The sequence below is a fragment of the Papaver somniferum genome, chromosome 11, assembly GCF_003573695.1.
Source record: "Papaver somniferum cultivar HN1 chromosome 11, ASM357369v1, whole genome shotgun sequence".
In the NCBI taxonomy this organism is placed as follows: Eukaryota; Viridiplantae; Streptophyta; class Magnoliopsida; order Ranunculales; family Papaveraceae; genus Papaver; species Papaver somniferum.
The window spans coordinates 88489565-88501521 of NC_039368.1; positions in this window are offsets into that span (position 1 = coordinate 88489565).

Genomic DNA, 11957 nt, shown 5'->3' on the forward strand with positions numbered 1-11957 from the left:
ACCTTTTTTATGTATATGCCATGCTCCACGGCAGAGCCCTCGGTACTGATCGGCATCATCCCTACATATGCCAGCCGCGCATGCTAGCCAAACGTGACAATGGCATGCCATGCCATCCACATCTCCGCGCCGAAGGCATGCCAACCATGCCAGCCGCACCACCGTGCCAACGACATGCCATGCCAGCCACATCTCTGCGCCAAAGGCATGCCAACCATGCCAGCCGCACCACCATGCCAGCCACATCTCCACGCCAAAGGCATGCCAGCTGCACCACCGTGCCAATGGCATGCCATGCCAACCACATCTCCGCGCCAAGACATGCCAACCATGCCATCCGCACCAGCGTGCCAATGACATGCCATGTCAGCCACATCTCTGCGCCAAAGGCATGCCAATCATGCCAGACACACTGGTGTGACTTCTAGGATGCACACAATACACTTGCAAGTATACAAGGTCAAGATTTGTAATAAAAGGGTGAGTAGGGGTTTGTCCACAGGGAGAGGAGCATATAAGAAGTTTTCCTAGCTAAGGTGTGTAGTGAGCTAAGGGCAGGCAAGGTAAATGGCATACAGACAAGAATGCAAGGTAAGTAAAGAAAAACAGACAATAACCAAGGCTTGGAAAGATAAGCAAAGAACCAAGTGCAGGGTAAAGCAATAAAGAAAGCAGTTAAGAAAAGCACAAACAACCAAGGCTTGCAGCCAAGGGCAAGAGGCAGGATTGTGCACTGACTTCAGTGCACTAGCTACAAGATGCAGAAAATAAAAGCAAGAATATAGCTGAAATGCACACACAGGACTGAAAAGTGACTAAATTAAGATTGACTGAAAGAGAAGTGGTGGGTAAGCCAAGCTTATGATCCACCTTGTGTCCTAATCAAGTGACATGGTCTAGGTTATGTTCATCCTAAGCATACAACTAGAAATGGAAGAACACCAACTTGCTCACTAGTCTACCCCTAGCATTGGCTGTCTTTTGACAGTACAGCCAATCACAGGCTCTATGAGCATTGGCCTCTCTCATTTCACAATCACAAAGCAACAGGAAGTAACTATCCTAGCTCAATTACACTTGACAGTGCACAAGGCTTCACTGAGCCTTGGCCTGAAGCTGATTAGCTCATGCTAACCATGAGTGGCAACATCATACACTAACATAGATAATTCAACATAACTAGCAACATATCAGATAACTACAACACATAAGCAACTTGCAACTGTAACTGAGAAGACACTGAAATTTGAATTCATAAAATTTTAGCAATTCTCTACTGGCTAGTCCAGAGAGGTAATGTCTCTTTCTAATACTTCCCCCAACACCAATTTATACCCATTACACATAATTAGGTTTTCCCCCAATTTTCCCAAAGTCAGTAAAATTAGGTTTTGGTGAAATTAATTACCTACTGTTGATGAATTCTCGCTCCATCTCGTCGACCCATCTTCTATTTCTCTTCCTGAGTCATCTCCCCTCCAATTGCTGCTCTAACATCAACTTATTCTTCAATTTCTCACCTAGGGTTTCAGTCGGCAGAGATGAGAAATTGAGGATTAGTTGATGTAAACGTGATAGTGATGATGGGTATAGGTAGAGTGATTTGGGGAGAAATAGTGGAGTGATTTGGGGTGAGGTGGTGGGATGGAGACGGACATGGTGGGTGTACGGGGCATGGCGGTTCTGCAGAGGGTGATGGAGGAGATGGTTCGATGGAGAAAGGGAAGGGGCGTTTGTTTGAGGTGTAGGTGCTCGGTTGCTAGGGTGTGAGGCGAGTGTATCGAGTTTGATGATCTGCGACGCTGAGCCGTGGGATAGGGAGATGAAAGATCAATCGGACGGTGAGATGAAGTGAAGTTGTAGCGACCGCTGGATTATAATACAACAAATCAACGACGCCAGATGGAGTTAGGTGTTGTAGTGTAGGCGGAGATATCAAACTTGATGCACAGCAAGGGAGCGACCGTCGGATTCAACTACCATCTAATCTGAAGGCTTGGAATTTCAGCGCTGTGGTGCTTGCAGAGACTTCAGATTTTGATGCTCTATGAAGGAGCGACCATCGGATGCTTCTGAGAACTGATCTGATGGCTGAGAACGGAGGCGCTTTTGTGTGTAGAAAATGAGGTTGTGCGCACCATTCTTCGCGGCTTCCTTGCGTAATTTCTCCCGGCTTTTCACTACTTTCTGCTCTTTTCGCTCCGCGACTCATCCGAACTTTATTTATTACCTAAAAATGCAAATTAATTAATAAAAATATTTATTCTTGAAAACAATGAAATACAGAATATGGGATAAAATGTAGAATTAATGCAAAAGATGAGTTAAATGCCAACAAAAAGGGATAAATATATACAATATTTGGCACTCATCAAATACCCCCAAACCTGAATTTTACTTGTCCTCAAGTAAAACAAAACTAAGGAAATCCTAACTATACCACTGTCGCTGGTCTCTCGAATGCATTTAGCGTATGCACTAAGCCTTTTAAACCACTAAGTGTCCCTAGTGGACGAGTTGAAGTCTCGTGAAGGTTTGCTTAGAACGTACCTACAAAGTTCTAGGTCAAATAAGCTCATATTCCATCAAACGTGACATGTGCAAAACAGTTAAGCTCACAGCAAAATGGAGATGTCAATCTAGCTATCGAAGGCACAATCCTAGCACTGATAACAAAAGGACATGTGATAAGAGTGTAAAGTGTATCTACACATGTGTAAAGAAGATCTGAAGTCATGACTACTAATCACCAAGAGATAGTTTCTCAGGCTAAGAACTGAGGTCGAAATCTAGCTAGCTGTCCGGACTTTACGAGAATTGTGAATGAGTTGGAGGTATTTCACAATTTCTCGCGTTGTACATCAATGGCATACACCCTCCTTGCTTATTACAAAAACAACAAAATGACTATTACATGACTCTTATTTACATTGACAATCTCTTTTTTTTTTGGAACAAGAGATGGATGGAATTGATAAATACTTGATTTTTTTATTTTTCTGATATTTTTTTTTTTTTTTTTTTTTTTTTGAATATACATCGTTTTTTTTTTTTTTTTTTTTTTTTTTTTTTTGAGAACACTTTGATACAATAACAAAAGAAACAAAAGATTACATGACACTTTGCAAGAGGTAGCCCTTTTTGATGCACCCAGTTAAATTCGATGGTTGTCTTTCTTAATGTAACTCCACCTTCTATCCCAACCAACCAAAGAACAAGCTAGTCAAGTTTCGTTCAGTATTCTAAAGTGATTGGCAATCGTAACTTCCTATCAAACACCTTGAAATCGAGGCCATAATGTATTGGTAGATCGTGCGCGTGCAAATTTCTTATCACTATGTGAATTGTGCTAGAATCAGGGTGCCTAAATATCTAGACTAAGACTCCTAATAAAATACATATTTGCACAAGAGTCAACATTTCAAGGTAAATGAGCTCCATTTTTTTATGATTTTTTCATTTTTTAATTTTTTTTGAATTTGATTTTGAATTTTTTTTTTTTTTTTTTTTTCAAAGAAGAAGGAGTTGTTTTTCAATTATAGCATATTATCGTGGTATCTACTCTATACCCCCAACCTAAACTAAACATTGTCCTCAATGTTTCAAAATATGGAAAGAATTATAAAACAATATATGAAGAGGAACATGCTGAGTAGAGTAAAAGGAGAGAGAATACCCGATTGTACGGTGGCAGCTCGATTAAAACTCCGTTATTCAAGGCAAAAATCCATCATATTAGGAGTCACAATGGATGAGCACAAAATACACAAAGGAAATTTAACTAACACATTATCTACAAGAAAATTTGGTTTTTAATGGGATTGGACTTTTTGGAAAAATTTGGTTTTGTTGGGAACATTTGGTTTGATGGGAAAACGAAAATTTTGGTTTTTGGGAAAATTTGGAAAACTTTTTTTGGTTATTTAGGGAAAGAGTGGACCAGTTTAGTCCACATAGACTGGGTCCTCCAGGTCGGTTGTTTCAATGTCGGGTGGAAATGGCTCAGGAATGGCTTTAATCTCTGCCCGTTGACTTTGAAAACGTTCTTGTTGGAGACATCCTCCAGCTCTACAGCTCCATGAGGAAAAACTGTGCGTACTAGGTACGGACCCTTCCATCTGGAACGCAGTTTTCCTGGAAAAAGATGTAATCGGGAGTCCATGCAAGACTTTCTGACCAGGAGTGAAGGATTTGCGTAGAATACGCTTGTCATGAAACATCTTCATCTTCTGCTTGTACAGCTTGGCACTGTCATAAGCCTCATTTCTCAATTCTTCCAACTCGTTGAGTTGAAGTTTCCTTTGAATTCCAGCTTCGTCCAGAGAGAAGTTCAGCTCTTTGATTGCCCAGTAGGCACGATGTTCTAATTCCACAGGTAGATGGCACGGCTTTCCATACACTAGACGATAGGGGACATGCCAATTGGTGTCTTATAAGCTGTTCTATAGGCCCACAAAGCATCATTCAATCTCAATGACCAATCTTTCCTGGACGGGTTGACCGTCTTCTCCAGAATGTGCTTAATTTCCCTATTAGACACTTCCACTTCCACTAGTCTGAGGGTGGTACGGAGTGCAACCTTGTGAGTTATGCCATACTTGCGTACTAAAGACTCAAAGTACTGTTACGAAAATGTGAACCGCCGTCACTGATGATAGCTCTAGGGGTACCAAAACGTGAAAATATGTTCTCCTTTAGAAATGAAAGTACCACCTTGTGGTCATTTGTTCTGGTTGCTATGGCTTCTACCCACTTAGAAACGTAATCAACTGCGACTAGGATGTACAACTTGCTGTCAGACATGGGAAATGGACCCATGAAGTCTATCCCCCAAACATCAAAAATCTCCACAATCAAATGGGGTTATAACCGGAAAAGCCATCTAGAAAACAGTAGTGACTGTGTCCAGACACACGTTCTAGCATTTGGTCAAAGAAAGGGAGCGGGAAGTGATCCTTCCTTGTTACTGTGTTCAACTTCCTGTAGTCGATGCATACTCGCCATCCTGTGGTTACGAGTAGGGACTAATTCATTCTTGTCGTTCTGAACAACAGTAATGCCTGACTTCTTAGGCACAACTTGAATGGGACTAACCCATTTGCTATCGGGAATTGGGTATATGATACCCGCATCAAGTAGTTTCAGGATCTCTCCTTTGACTACATCTCTCATGTTAGGATTAAGTCTCCTTTGCATTTCCCTCGATGGTTTGGCATTCTCTTCAAGGTTAATGTGGTGCATGCAAATGGTGGGACTAATTCCTTTGAGATCTGAGATGGTCCATCCTAAGGCCTCTTTGTGTTCCTTAAGTACTTCTAAAAGCTTACTTTCCTGTTCCGTGTCTAAACATGATGAAATAATGACAGGTAAAGTATCAGAAGAACCTAGGAATGCGTACTTCAACGTACTAGGCAATGGTTTCAATTCAAGCTTGGGTGGCTCAACAATGGATGGAATAAGCTTGGAATCAGAGAATAGGGGTTGTTCCACTTCATATTTCCTTTCAGTGACGTCCATTTGAGGTACAGATTCGAGCAGAGATAGGACGTCACTACAGTATGCATCATCATAGAAATCAGGGTTAAAGTTCTCCATACATGCTTGAAAGGGGTCGACGGATAGAATGTTAGTCAACGAATCTTGCATTAATCCTTCAATCATATTAACTTCATGCACATCATCATCATCAAGATTCACAGGTTGTTGACTAATATCGAACACATTCATTCTACCGTCATGTTACCAAAAGACAGTTTCAACACTCCATTCCGACAGTTGATGATCGCGTTGGACGTAGCCAAGAAAGGACGTCCTAAGATGACAGGAATGTGACAGTCTGGGTTTTGTACAGGTTGAGTGTCTAAGACAATGAAGTCTACGGGAAAATAGAATTTGTCAACCTTGATCAAAACATCTTCCACCACTCCACGAGGAATCTTGACAGATCGGTCTGCCAGTTGTAGAGTGATAGATGTTGGTTTCAACTCCCCAAGACCTAACTGCTCATAAACAGAATATGGCAGTAGGTTAACACTTGCACCTAGGTCTAATAACGCTTTATTGACCGTGTGTTCTCCTATAGTGCAAGAAATTGTTGGACATCCTGGATCCCTAAACTTGGGTGGAGTTTTGTTCAGAATGATGGAACTTACCTGCTCAGCTAAGAAAGCACGTTTTTGCACATTGAGCTTGCGCTTTTGAGTGCACAAGTCTTTGAGGAATTTGGCATAAGCAGGGATTTGCTTGATTGCTTCAAGAAAAGGAATGTTGATGTTGACTCTCTTGAACAGATCTAACATCTCATTGTAATGGGTACTTTTCTGTTGATAGATCAATCTTTGAGGAAATGGGGCAACAGGAAGATGAGTTGGCAAAGGGACATTCACAGCAGTAGAATTGTCAGATTTTCCAACTTGCTCAGATTCTTTGGTTTTCTTGGGTTGTGGAGACAGTGTGGAATTTGTATCAGATTCATTAGGTTCGCCTACGTTGTTCTCGATGACTTTACCACTTCGGAGGGTGGTAATGGCATGGATTTGATCAGGTGAGGTTTCAGTGCAGGATGTTGTGCCTGTTTGAAATATCCTCTTTGGATTTTGTTGGGGTTGGCTCGGAAGTTTACCCTTTTCTCTCTCACATATTTGATCCATCTTTTGATCTAGATTTTTCTGACTTTGCATCAAACTCTGGAACATTTCCTCTAAGGTGGATAATCTCTTGTCTGTATTGTGCTGAGGATATGATTGTTGTTGAGAGTTTGATTGTTGTTGAGGGTTTCTCGGGTGTTGATAACCTTGATTGTTCTGATATCCCTGATTGTTTTGATAGCTCTGATTAGGTTGAGATGGTCCTCCTTGAGTGGGTCCTTTTGACCATGAAAAGTTAGGGTGGTTTCTCCATCCTGGATTGTAGGTCTGTGAATAAGGGTTATGCTCTGGTTTTTGAAACATGGCATGTGCCTGTTCAAGCCTAGACTCCTGGATTGCAAGCAAATCTGGACAATTTTGGAATTGATGGTTGGGGTCGTTACAAGCGCACAAACAGATGAAGCGACATGTTCTCGGAGAGTAGTGGTGGAAGGTTTTGAATTTTTATGTAGTTCTAACTCTTCTAATCTCCTAACTATTGATGCCATGTTTGCTCTACCCTCAAAATCCGCTTCAATCCTAAAGCCTTTTTCGATGTAGTCTTTCTGGTTTCACGGATGGATTCCCACTGTTGCGTCTTTTCAGCTACTTCAATTAAGAAGTCCCAAGACGCGTCAGCAGTTTTATCTACGAATAGACCATTACACATCGACTCAACCGTTGTTCGGGTGGACACATCTAGACCTTCATACAAAATTTGCACAAGCCTCCATTTTTCAAAACCATGATGGGGACATTGGAGCAATAATTCATTGAATCTCTCCAGGTATCTAGCTAAGGTCTCACCTTCTAATTGTACAAAGCTATTCAGACTTTGACGAATTGTCGTAGTCTTGTGGTTCGGGAAAAACTTTTTGAAAAACTCCTTTGTGAGGTCATCCCATGTCATGATGGATTGAGGCTGTAAAGCATAGAGCCAGGCCTTTGCCTTATCTTTCAGGGAAAAAGGAAAAAGCCTTAACTTCAGGGTTTCGTCGGTCATTTGAGTGAAACGCAGAGTTCCACAAATTTCCTCGAATTCTCTCACGTGGTGGTACGGGTTTTCATTCTCAACACCTCTAAAAATAGGAAGCATCTGTATTGTGCTAGATTTCAGCTCATAATGGCCATTAGCCTCGGGCAGCAAATACAAGAAGGTTGACTGGCTCTAGTTGGGTACATATAATCCTTGAGGGTACGTGGTTCTCCCATTGTTTCTGGTTGATCTGGACTGTCTCCCTCAGAACTTAGAATTTCGATAGGTTGTCTGGGTTAATTCTAACAAGTCTGTTTGTCTGGTCTCTGTAGGTCACAATCATGTCCTAGTAGGTACCTTAACTAACATGTTGGTCAGACAGAGCAACGGAAACAATTTGGCCCAAGGGTTAAGAAGATTTGGTTTTGATGGGTTTTGGTTTAAAGAAGGGATTTTGTTTTTTGGTTTAAAATTTTGGGTTTTGAAAATTTTTGAACTAAACCTATCATAAATTATCACAACTCATAAAAGAAAATAAAAACAATAATAATAATTAAAACAAACCCATAAAAGAAAAAAGAAAAATAAAGAAAATAAAGAAAAACAAAAAAGAAAATAAAAAATTATTACAATCCCAAATAAAAAAGAAAAAAAAAAATTATTACAATCCCAAAATAAATAATTAAAAAATTATTACAAGCCCAAATTTGAATTTAAATGAGGCCCAAGTGGGTTAACTCATGGGTTAGGCTTACTTGTTTTTGGAGGGAAGCCCAAAAATAGGCTTTTAGTCCCCTTTTAGTTGCAAGGCCCAGTTGGGTTTAGGATCGTCCTAGCAGCTCACGTCCAAGCCCAGCAGCAGCAAGTGTAGCAGAGCCCAGCCAGCAGCAACGGAGCCCAGCTGAAATTGCAAGCCCAAGAGCAGAAGTTGCACAAGCCCAGCAGAAGTTGAGGTTACTGAGCCCAGCTCAGTTGGTACAAGCCCAGCGCAGAGATTGTTGCACAAGCCCAGTTCAGAAGAAGTTGGCAGCAGGCCTGGCAGCATCAGTTGGCAGCAAGTTGGATCAAGCAACAGCAGCAGCAGCAGCTAGCTTCAGTTGGCAGCAAGCTTGGCAACAGCAACAGCTTGGCAGCAGCTTCAGCAGCTTCAGCAACACTTGCAGCAGCAGAGCAACACTTGCATTGCAGCAGCAGCTAGGCAGCATCAGTTGGCAGCAAGCAACATCAACAGCAGCAACTTGGCAGGGCTAACAACAGCAGCAGACTCTGAAAACTTCAAAATATGACAGCCAGCTCCCCAGCGGCGCCAAAAACTTGTGTGATGATAAGATGCACACAATACACTTGCAAGTATACAAGGTCAAGATTTGTAATAAAAGGGTGAGTAGGGGTTTGTCCACAGGGAGAGGAGCATATAAGAGTTTTCCTAGCTAAGGTGTGTAGTGAGCTAAGGGCAGGCAAGGTAAATGGCATACAGACAAGATGCAAGGTAAGTAAAGAAAAACAGACAATAACCAAGGCTTGGAAAGATAAGCAAAGAACCAAAGTGCAGGGTAAAGCAATAAGAAGCAGTTAAGAAAAGCAACAAACAACCAAGGCTTGGCAGCCAAGGGCAAGAGGCAGGATTGTGCACTGACTTCAGTGCACAGTAGCTACAAGATGCAGGAACATAAAAAGCAAGAAAATAGCTGAAATGCAAACACACAGGACTTGAAAAGTGACTGAAATTAAGATTGACTGAAAGAGAAGTGGTGGGTAAGCCAAGGCTTATGATCCACCTTGTGTCCTAATCAAGTGACATGGTCTAGGTTATGTTCAATCCTAAGCATACAACTAGAAATGGAAGAACACCAACTTGCTCACTAGTCTACCCCTAGCATTGGCTGTCTTTTGACAGTACAGCCAATCACAGGCTCTATGAGCATTGGCCTCTCATTTACACAATCAAACATAGCAGGAAGTAACTATCCTAGCTCAATTACACTTGACAGTGCACAAGGCTTCACTGAGCCTTGGCCTGAAGTGATTAGCTCATGCTAACCATGTGTGGCAACATACATACACTAACATAGATAATTCATACATAACTAGCAACATATCAGATAATTCAACACATAAGCAACTTGCAACTGTTAACTGAGAACACTGAAATTTGAATTCATAAAATTTTAGCAATTCTCTACTGGCTAGTCCAGAGAGGTAAATAGTCTTTCTAATACTTCCCCAACACCCATTTATACCCATACACATAATTTGGTTTTCCCCAATTTTCCCCAAAGTCAGTAAAATTAGGTTTGGTGAAATTATTTACCTACTGTTGATGAAATTCTCGCTCCATCTCGTCGACCCATCCTTCTATTTCTCTTCCTGAGTCATCTCCCGCTCCAATTGCTGCTCTAACATCAACTTATATCTTCAATTTCTCACCTAGGGTTTCAGTCGGCAGAGATGAGAAATTGAGGAGATTAGTTGATGTAAAACGTGATAGTGATGATGGGTATAGGTAGAGTGATTTGGGGAGAAATAGTGGAGTGATTTGGGGTGAGGTGGTGGTGATGGAGACGGACATGGTGGTGGTACGGGGCATGGCGGTTCTGCAGAGGGGGTGATGGAGGAGATGGTTCGATGGAGAAAGGGAAGGGTGCGTTTGTTTGAGGTGTAGGTGCTCGGTCGCTAGGGTGTGAGGCGAGTGTATCGAGTTTGATGATCTGCGACGCTGAGCCGTGGGATAGGGAGATGAAAGATCAATCGGACGGTGAGATGAAGTGAAGCTTGTAGCGACCGCTGGATTATATATACAACAAAATCAACGACGCCAGATGGAGTTAGGTGTTGTAGTGTAGGCGGAGATATCAAACTTGATGACAGCAAGGGAGCGACCGTGGATTCAACTACCATCTAATCTGAAGGCTTGGAATTTCAGCGCTGTGGTGCTTGGCAGAGACTTCAGATTTTGATGCTCTATGAAGGAGCGACCATCGGATGCTTCTGAGAACTGATCTGATGGCTGAGAACGGAGGCGCTTTTGTGTGTAGAAAATGAGGTTGTGCGCACCATTCTTCGCGGCTTCCTTGCGTAATTTCTCCCGGCTTTTCACTACTTTTCTGCTCTTTTCGCTCCGCGACTCATCCGAACTTTATTTATTACCTAAAAATGCAAAATTAATTAATAAAAATATTTATTCTTGAAAACAATGAAAATACAGAATATGGGATAAAATGTAGAATTAATGCACAAAAGATGAGTTAAATGCCAACAAAAAGGGATAAATATATACAATATTTGGCACTCATCAAATACCCCCAAACCTGAATTTTACTTGTCCTCAAGTAAAACAAAACTAAGGAAATCCTAACTATACCACTGTCGCTGGTCTCTCGAATGCATTTAGCGTATGCACTAAGCCTTTTAAACCACTAAGTGTCCCTAGTGGACGAGTTGAAGTCTCGTGAAGGTTTGCTTAGAACGTACCTACAAAGTTCTAGGTCAAAATATAAGCTCAGATTCCATCAAACGTGACATGTGCAAAACAGTTAAGCTCACAGCAAAATGGAGATGTCAATCTAGCTATCGAAGGCACAATCCTAGCACTGATAACAAAAAGGACATGTGATAAGAGTGTAAAGTGTATCTACACATGTGTAAAGAAAGATCTGAAGTCATGACTACTAATCACCAAGAGATAGTTTCTCAGGCTAAGAACTGAGGTCGAAATCTAGCTAGCTGTCCGGACTTTACGAGAATTGTGAATGAGTTGGAGGTATTTCACAATTTCGCGTTGTACATCAATGGCATACACCCTCCTTGCTTATTACAAAAACAACAAAAGATGACTATTTACATGACTCTTATTTACATTGACATCTCTTTTTTTTTTGGAACAAGAGAGATGGAATTGATAAATACTTGATTTTTTGTATTTTTTGATATTTTTTTTTTTTTTTTTTTTTTTTTTGAATATCATCGTTTTTTTTTTTTTTTTTTTTTTTTTTTTTTGAACGAAAACTTTTGATACATATACAAAAGGAAACAAAATTACATGACACTTTGCAAGAGGTAGCCCTTTTTGATGCACCCAGTTAAATTCGATGGTTGTCTTTCTTAATGTAACCTCCACCTTCTATCCCAACCAACCAAAGAACAAGCTAGTCAAGTTTCGTTCAGTATTCTAAAGTGATTGGCAATCGTAACTTCCTATCAAACACCTTGAAGATCGAGGCCATACATGTATTGGTAGATCGTGCGCGTGCAAATTTCTTATCACTATGTGAATTGTGCTAGAATCAGGGTGCCTAAATATCTAGACTAAGACTCCTAATAAAATACATATTTGCACAAGAGTCAACATTTCAAGA